Below are 9,172 nucleotides of genomic sequence, written 5' to 3' on the forward strand. Positions count from 1 at the left end.
CTCATGCACAGAAGGACCCTCACTGGGTAAAACTTAGATAAAATATCAATCATTGGTCCACACAGATGCCCTCTCTATTGTAAGGACTAGGAAACGATCGAACAACCGTTCATAGACTACCCCTTTTCTCAAGAGGGTTGGTTGCAAGCAATCATGGCTCTCAACACCCAAATCCCATAACAATATTCAATGGTTAGTCTTTTCACAACTTGGAAAGATTGCTATCCACACTCTTTGAACAACAACTCAACTTGGACTAAAATATGGAATGCAATCCCAAAATATATCTGTTGGGGAATCTGGTTGGCTAGGAATGAAGCCATCTTCATCAACATACTTCAATCCACCAACACAATAACTGCCAAGGCCAAAGCCTTGCCGCTGGAAACATTTGAAAATAGACCTCATAAGTCTGACAATTCCCTACTCAGTGAAGAGCTCATTTGGCTAGGTGAATCGTTGATACAGGCAAGCATCAAGAAGAATATCTCCTTGCCTAGCCATAATCCAAAGTGGCATCTGCGGATCTTTGAGGCGGACTTTAAAAAATGGTGGAAAACCCAAGGAAAAGTCACAATTTTCTTCGACGGAGCCTCAAAAGGAAACCCAGGGATATTAGGGGTAGGAGGAATAATTTACTCCACAGATGGACAAAAACAGGACAGCTACAATTGGGAACTAGGACAGAGAACCAAAAACTAGGACGACATCCTAGGTTTGCTTAAAGCGTGTTAGCTGGCTCAAAGAAACATAGGGGAAAACCTTCAAATCTTCGGGGATTCTGAAATCATGATTAAAACCCTTGATAAGCGCGACCATCTCAATAGCTTTGCTATAAACAAGACCCTAGAAAGAATAAGAAAGATGACTCAGAACTTCACATCCTGCTCATTCTACCATGTTCTGTGAGCTCAGAACAAGGAATATGATATAATGGCTAACAAAGGATGTCTTCTAGCTCAAGATATGCTGGTGAACAATGATGAAGAAGATGAAAGGCACCCAATTCCCTTATAGGTAAGGAGAGTCGATCAAGGACAGATTCCCACAAAACAAAGGCTGGCACAGACAGACTTTCATTGTCGAGAAAGAGTGGCACACTCCTCGACAGGTCTTCGGCTCTCCGCATAGGCCAAAAGGGATGGGAGTAATAACAGGGCGCAAAACCGATTTCATACAGAGGAAGGTTTTGATGGACGAGATGTGTAGGCTCAGGGCGGGGGATGATCCGACGGTCACTGCGAGCTGGAAAAGGTGGGGGGTTAGAGATGTGGGGAGCGGTAAGTATTTTTCATCGCACTACTTCTGGTTGCTAGGCAGTATTCCCCGAATCGAACGTGATGTACCTTATGGCCTGACGCGTGGCAGGACAAAACCGCCCATATCACGTGCTCCTGTGGTGATAAAGGCCAGACAGAAGCTAAACGCGATAAACGTCGGATCTAGGTGGGGGAAGATCTGATGGTTATCACGCGCTATTCATGGAGGTGTCTTATCCATGTCGTGAGACCGAGTACGGAGATGGAATAGGTTAAAGCTCGGACAGCGAGGGACGCGATAAGTGTCGGATCAGGGCGGGGTTGATTCGACGATCATCGCGCATTGCAAAAGGAGGGGATTTATTTCACTGGGAGTGGTAAGTAGGTTTCATCACACCGCTCTTGGCTGCTAGATAGTTTTTTATGAAATGGACGTGATGCCACTTAGGGGCTAATGCGTGGCAATACAAAACCACCCATATCGTGTGCTCTTGAGGAGTTAAGGATCGGAAAGCGAAGGATGCAATATGTGGCAGATCTGGGTGGAGGAATATTTGACGGCTTTCGCGTGTTGATTACGGTGGGGGTTAATCCTAAAGTGGAGCTGGGTATGATGGAGAAGATAGGTTATAAATAAACTCATTTTTATATATGTGGGTTTGTATTTTTGGCCCATGGAACATAGTTTATGTGGGTTTTAACTTAATCCAGAAAAGTACCAAAGTATCAAAGAAAAGATGAAAGTAAGACAGGACACTAACTCATCAACAGCAAGTAAGGATCACTCAGCTTGCCAAATGCATAAAAAAAGCAGCTAATCTTTGATACAAAAGCCAAAATAGGAGGACTTTATTGAGGTAGAATTCTCGCATTAGTCTGTATTTGAGGTTGTTCGGCATGCCCAACCTGTTCTTATAAATAAAACTCAATTGTTTTTGTTAAAAAAATATATTATTAAAGATGTAATTGACATATGTTGACAAAGAAATTTCTATGATAATCATTAAATAAGCATATGTATTTGAGAGTCATATCATAAATTATCCTCATTGGTTATTAAAATAAATGGAAATAGTTGAAAATGAGATGTTGAGTCCATAATTGATCCATGTGGCTCTAGAGACACACATAGGACAAGGAGGACTCGGGGAAGCTTAAAAACCAAAGTGTTTGGATTATGCTCAAACCAGGACCAGAGCATAGATCTCGTCGTCCTGATCGCAGTGGTGCAAACGGTTCATCAATCCAACTCCAGATGAGAAAGTTAGAAGCAGTCAAATTTGGGTTGACTTTTTGATGATTGGGTAGGCTTAAGGGGGCCACAATTTGAACTTTTCCAGCCACTAGATTCTGTCCAAACTGGGCTAGATTCCGGGAAAAATTGTGGGGTCATTAAAAAGACTCCTTCGGCTTAAAAACCGAATTTTCAAAACTGCCTTTTGTTTTATATTAATAAATATATATATATAAAAAGGAGGGTGGGGGCCACCAACCCTAGCACCCCCCAACCTTCATTATTGCATACATATTAATGGTGGAGGGGCAGGCCACGACCTTCAGCCCCCTCCCACGGAACTCTCAACACACATATACGGGGGTTGGGTTGGCCGTTGGGGCATAGACCCAACCACCCAAACACAAAACTTTAAATCAAAATGGAGGTGGGTACGGTGGGCGGGCCGCCCAATGTGGGCCCGACCCTATTGTTAATTAGTTTTTTTTTAAACAAAAAAATTGTTATAAAGTTTAAAAGTTATTTTTTAGTTATGTAAAACAAAGGAGCCGGGGTTTGACCACTTGACCTCCTCCATATTAATCGGATCCCCAACCAATGGCCCTACAACAAATTCGTTGAAGAATCCGCTGACACTTTTTTTTTTAAACGCGGTTTTCATTGTGCTTAGGCAGATGGACGAACCATGTGTAGGAATGAATTTCGAGACAAGAGGAGGTTGTTCACGTAGTTTGAGGCAACGTTTTGTAGGAGGGCTGAATTTTCACTTTGTCAGATTTTGACAAATTTTATATGGATTCATCACTTCTCGTCACCACGAATGCAATCGCATTGTTCGTGTCTCCATCAGAGTTTTGAATTTTCTAGCCATTTTCAGTATGAGGATGGAACCATGATTACTGCAAAAACAAGGAGCAGAACCATGCTCCATGAAATTTTCCCCAAGGAGGTAATTTTTCTCCCTGTCGAAATGTAGTCAAGTTTATACTCGTTTTTCACAGTTTTTGCAGGGATCGAAATGGCGAGGTTAGATTCGCCATTTGAGTTGCAGATTTATAGTCCACCCATGGAGCAAAATCTCTGAGGAATCTAGGGGGAATCTAAAAGATTCTTTGAGCCCCAAATTCTCAACTTCTTAGAATTTAAATTTTGGACAGTCGATTTTGCACTATTCAACACCACAAATCTGATGGTGCATTCAGATTTCTCATTCTCTTATTCTATTCTTCAGCCACTTTTCTAAGTGCTAGTGCAGATGTCCACATTCATGTGCGAGCAATCATTTTCATGTGATCGATGTCGTGAGATTAATGGTGTGAAAAGATTCAACAATTTGACATATGCTTCTTCAGATGGCCCCTAGTTGTGAGGTATATGATGTGTTTATGTAATTCTTCTTTATGCATTATGCTGCACAGATCCTTGATTGATGTTGATGTAGGATCATGTTTCTTACATGTTTTCATGATTCCTTGCTTGATGTGATGCAGAATCATCTATGTGATGTACTTGTTGTCATGATTCGTCATGTTATATTTTGAGATCCCTTTGTTATATGTTGTTGGGATACTCTTTTTGTCGTTATGCATGTTTTTGCATTAAGATCCCTTTCATGCCACATTGGCAGGATGCTCATCATGCATGATTTTTGTGTCACACTGATAGGAGTGTTTTGATTGAGAGTTTTTGTAGTGGAACATCTCTTAGAGCCACTCCAGCGTGAGGGCATTTTCCTTGTATGATAGCGACATCACCTCTTATGTATATCATCATTACTGACAACACTTAATGCAGTGGCTTACACCATCTTGACACGGGGGCCCGAAGATGTAGCCCCTCTTGGACGAACTCTGTTATCAACGTCTTGTTATTTCATGTGTTGATGATTGACATGTTCCTCTTCCTTACAACATGCAGATGTGTTCCTTAATGTTATTTTAATAATGCAATTTAACACATCATGAAAGTAAAAGGTCTTGGAAGGGTCTTTTGTCACACTCGGACCTGGATCAAGTGGTATCAGAGTGGTCTTTACATTGATCTGAATTGCAACGTGAACAATGGAACGTGCAGTGACAGGGGATGAAAAATTGATGTACAAGACCATGCTCAACATTTCCAAAAGAGTGGAAATCATGTATGAAACTCTACAGAAAGAGACAGAGGAAAAGGAGCGATTGCAGCTTCAGTTGCAAGCCACAGAAGAGGCCATTGAATAACTGAAGCAAAAAAAACATAATCTTCAAACAGAGAACGCTGAATTGAAGATGCGTTTACATGAAGAGAAAGAGGAAAAACAAATTTCTCTGCTACAACTACAAGCAAAGGATGAGGCCTTGGAAAATTTGCAGCGTGACCCATGTGAGGTGGAAATTAGTTCTCCAAATTCATGTATATTTCCTGATGATGATTTCACTGTTTTTGAAAATCATACCATAGGAATTGGCTCCAAACTATTGAAGAGAATGGGGTATGAAGGAAAAGGCTTGGGCGTTAATGGCCAAGGCATTATCAACCCCATCAAAGTAGAGGAATTACCGTGTCGAACAGGACTTGGGTATGTCAGAAAGGAAGTTGGGGAATGTGCCATGACAGTTAGTGAACCACCAACAACAGATGATGAGAACCCCTCATCAGTGCTTTCCAAATCAAAAGAGGAGGTAAAAGATGTTGATTTCCTTTCAGTTTCGTATTCACATAGTATGAGTTCTATTGGAGATTTGAAGATCCCAATTATAGCGAAAAATATAAGGCTCTGTACCAGTACGAGGCATGAGGAGGAAAAAGAGCTTGGTGTTAATAACCAAGGCATAACTCAACCTTTGGAGGTTGTGCACGAACATCGATTTGCAGGCTCGATATACACTAAAGGGGAGTGCTCGAAGGTGTCAAATTCATCCGAGACATCATTGAAATCGTCGAGGAAAGAGAATGATGGGAACACATCCCCATCATCCCACAGTAGTGCCCATTACAGGGATAGAGCTAAGGCAAGCTCTCATCACCATACTGACAACAGAGACAACAAGGGAAGGTATAACCACTTTCGATCTTTGAAAGTTCATTTCGACTATGATCATGTTGATAATAATGAATGTAAAACATGGCATCGAAAGACATGTACCTTTTGTGGATTACATAACCGTACATTTTCTAAGCATTGGAAAAGAATGGTAGCACGTAAAAGGATGAGGTGTGAAAAACCCTCTCAACAGCATGTAAAGAAACATGTTAAGCAAATCTGGAGGAAGAAGACGTATTGCAGTCATTGCGATAGAAGTGGCAGTGTTCAAAGAGCCACTTGTTGGAGGCTCCATCCAGAGCAGCGCCTTAAAGACAAAGCGTCAGTGCGTGAACCAGATGAAGCAGCTATTCAACAACCAAAACTGCCACAAGGAGCCGACCCATTCACATTGATAAGTGAAAAATGGTTTGTAGATATGTTAGCGCATCATGGGCATGATTTTGTAAATCATTTGTAACATTTTAAAATGTAAAAGTGATGATGTGTTTTCCATCACTTGTTCAACAACAATTATGTCTAGTCTTATTTTGAGTTGCATGATAAACTGTGAAGGTAATGTCGTGTTTCCATCACTTGCTGAAATAAAAAATAGTGTGCGGCCTTATCTTTGTAAATCATGTGTTGCAATGATGATGTGCTTTCATCACTTATTGAAGCAACAATGATAGGTTGGCCTTGTTGTCATAGCCGGGGTATTACATCCATCTTGTTGTAAACTTGACCACCGAGTATGTGTTATAAACTTGTGGTAAGTGTGGGATGTTTGGGTCATTATTTGGTCATGAAAGTCAAGCATATAATTTTCAAAACAATGTATTACAGGTTGAGGTAGTAGGTGTCGGCTCGTTGCTTAAGGCTCTGAAGAACAAAGGTGAAGGAGATGGAAGCGAGACCTTTTCAAGACACTTGTGATGCAGACAAGGTAAAGACAAGTTGTAGATTATTTTTCATGCTTTTGGAGGACAAAAAGCTCCTCAGTGGGTAGGATTGATCCAGGTGGCTCTAGAGACACACATAGGACAAGGAGGACTCAGGGAAGGTCAAAAATAAAAGTGTTTGGATTATGCTTGAACCAGGACCAGAGGGTAGATCTCATCGTCCTGATCATGGTGGTGTGAACAGTTCGTCAATCTGAGCCCGGATGAAAATGTTAGAAGAAGTCAAATTTGGGTTGACTTTTTAATGATTGGCCAGGCTTAAGGAGACCACAATTTGGAATTTTTCCGACCACCGGATTTTTGCCAACCTAGGCCAAATTCTGGGCAAATTTGTGGGGTCGTTAAAAAGACTCCTTCGGCTTAAAAACCATATTTTCAAAACTGCCTCTTGTTTTATATTAATAAAATAAATATATAAAAAAAGGGGGCTGGGAGCCACCAACCCCAACACCTTCATTATCACATACATATTAATGGTGGAGGGGTAGGCCATGCCCCTGGCCCCCTCCCACGAAACTCTCAACACACATATACGGGGGTTGGGTCGACCCTTGGGGCACGTACCCAACCACACAAACACAGAACTTTAAATCAAAATGGAGGTGGGTATAGTGGGCGGGCCCAACCCAACTGTTAATTATTTTTTTTAAACAAAAATTTTTTTATAAAGTTTTAAAAATATTTTTCAGTTATGTAAAATGGACGAGGCAGGGTTTGACCACTCGACATCCTCCATATTAATTGGATCCCCAACCAATTTCCCTACAACGAATTCATTGAAGAATGCGTCAGCACCTTTTTTTTTAAACATAGTTTTCAGTGCGCTCAGGCAGATGAAGGAACCAGGTGCAGGCATGAATTTCGAGACAGGAGGAGGTTGTGCATGCAGTTCGAGGCAACATTTTGTAGGAGGGCCAAATTTTCACTTTGTCAGATTTTGACAAATTCTATATGGATTTAACACTTCTTGTCACCATGAATGCAATGGCGCTGTCTGTGTCTCCATCGGAGTTCTGCATTTTTCGGACATTTTCATTATGAGGATGGAACCATGATTACTGCAAAAACAAGGAGCGGAACCATGACCCATGAAATTTTCCCAAGGAGATAATTTTCTCCATGTCGAAATATAGTCAAGTCTATACTCGTTTTTCACGATTTTTGCAGGGATTGCAATGGTGAGGTCATATTCGCCATTTGAGTTGCAGATTTCTAGTCCACCCATGGAGAAAAATATTTGAGGAATCTAGGGGGAATCTAAAAGATTCCTTGAGCCCCAGATTCTCAACTTCTTAGAATTTAGATTTTGGACAGTCGATTTTGCACTATTCAACGCCACAAATATGATGGTGCATTCATATTTCTCATTCTCTCATTCTATTCTTCGGCCACTTTTCTAAATTCCAGTGCAAATGTCCACATTCATGTGTAGCAGTCATTTTCATGTGATCGATACCGTGAGATCGATGGTCCAAACAACTTCAGCAGTTTGACATATGCTTATTCAGATGGCCCCTGGTTGTGAGGTATATGATGTGTTCATGTACTTCTTCTTTATGCATTACGTTGCACAAATCCTTGATTGATGTTGATGCAGGATCTTGTTTCTTACATGTTTTCATGATTCCTTACTTGATGTGATGCGGAATCATCTATTTGATGTACTTGCTGTCATGATTCGTCATGTTATGTTTTGAGATCCCTTTGTTGTATGTTGCTAGGATACTCTTGTTGTTGTCATGCATGTTTTTGCATTGAGATCCCTTTTATGCCATGTTGGCGAGATTCTCATCATGCATGGGTTTTGTGTCATACTGATAGGAGTCTTTTGATTGAGAGTTACTGTAGTGGAACATCTCTTAGAGCCACTCCAACGTGAGGGCATTTTCTTTGTATGATAGCGACATCACCTCTTATGTACATCATCATTACTGAGAACACTTAATGCAGCAGTCTATACCATCTTGACACCGGGGCTCGGAGATGTAGTCCCTCCTGGATGAACTCCATTATCAACATCTTGTTATTTCATGTGTTGATGATTGACATGTTACTCTTCCTTACAACATGCAGATGTATTCCTTAATGTTCTTTTTAAAATGTAATTTAACACATCAAGAAAGTAAAAGGTCTTGGAAGGGTCCTTCGTCACACCCGGACCTGGATCAATAACATCATCCAATAACTACAAACAAGGTATTAGATCATAAATAAATGTCATATACTAGGGGTGTTACAAAGAATAAATGTCGCACATGCATATACGAGGATGGAATTAATGCTAGTGCCACTTTCTAATGGACATTAGATATATATTTCATATTTCTTCTAAATCAAATAGTGATGATCCAGGTGGATATTGGTGGCCACCCGCCAAGTCCACTTGGACCCCCACCATTGTTTATTTCAGCTTTTCAGTTTCCTTAATTGTAGCACAGTTTACTATTTTTAGCAGTTTTTTGGGTCCTAAACTTCCAGAGCCATTTTGAGGCCCTAAATGACGTTTTTCGGGAAAAATGGGAGCAATATTGGTCCATGTTGTAGTTCTCATATAGATCTTTCTAACGAGATATTGTACGTGTCAAACGGAGATCGTATGCGAAAGATACGAACCCGGGAAGTTGATGTACCAATTTACCCAAACGGGGCCCACAGTTTGGTGTTTCATCTTCTAGGGTTAGGTTTTTGGATGTTTAGAGTTTTCCATTGTTTCTCA

The sequence above is a fragment of the Pinus tabuliformis genome, chromosome 8 (genome assembly GCF_031772625.1).
Source record: "Pinus tabuliformis cultivar Carrire ecotype Pingquan chromosome 8, CPIR1, whole genome shotgun sequence".
Taxonomy (NCBI): domain Eukaryota; kingdom Viridiplantae; phylum Streptophyta; class Pinopsida; order Pinales; family Pinaceae; genus Pinus; species Pinus tabuliformis.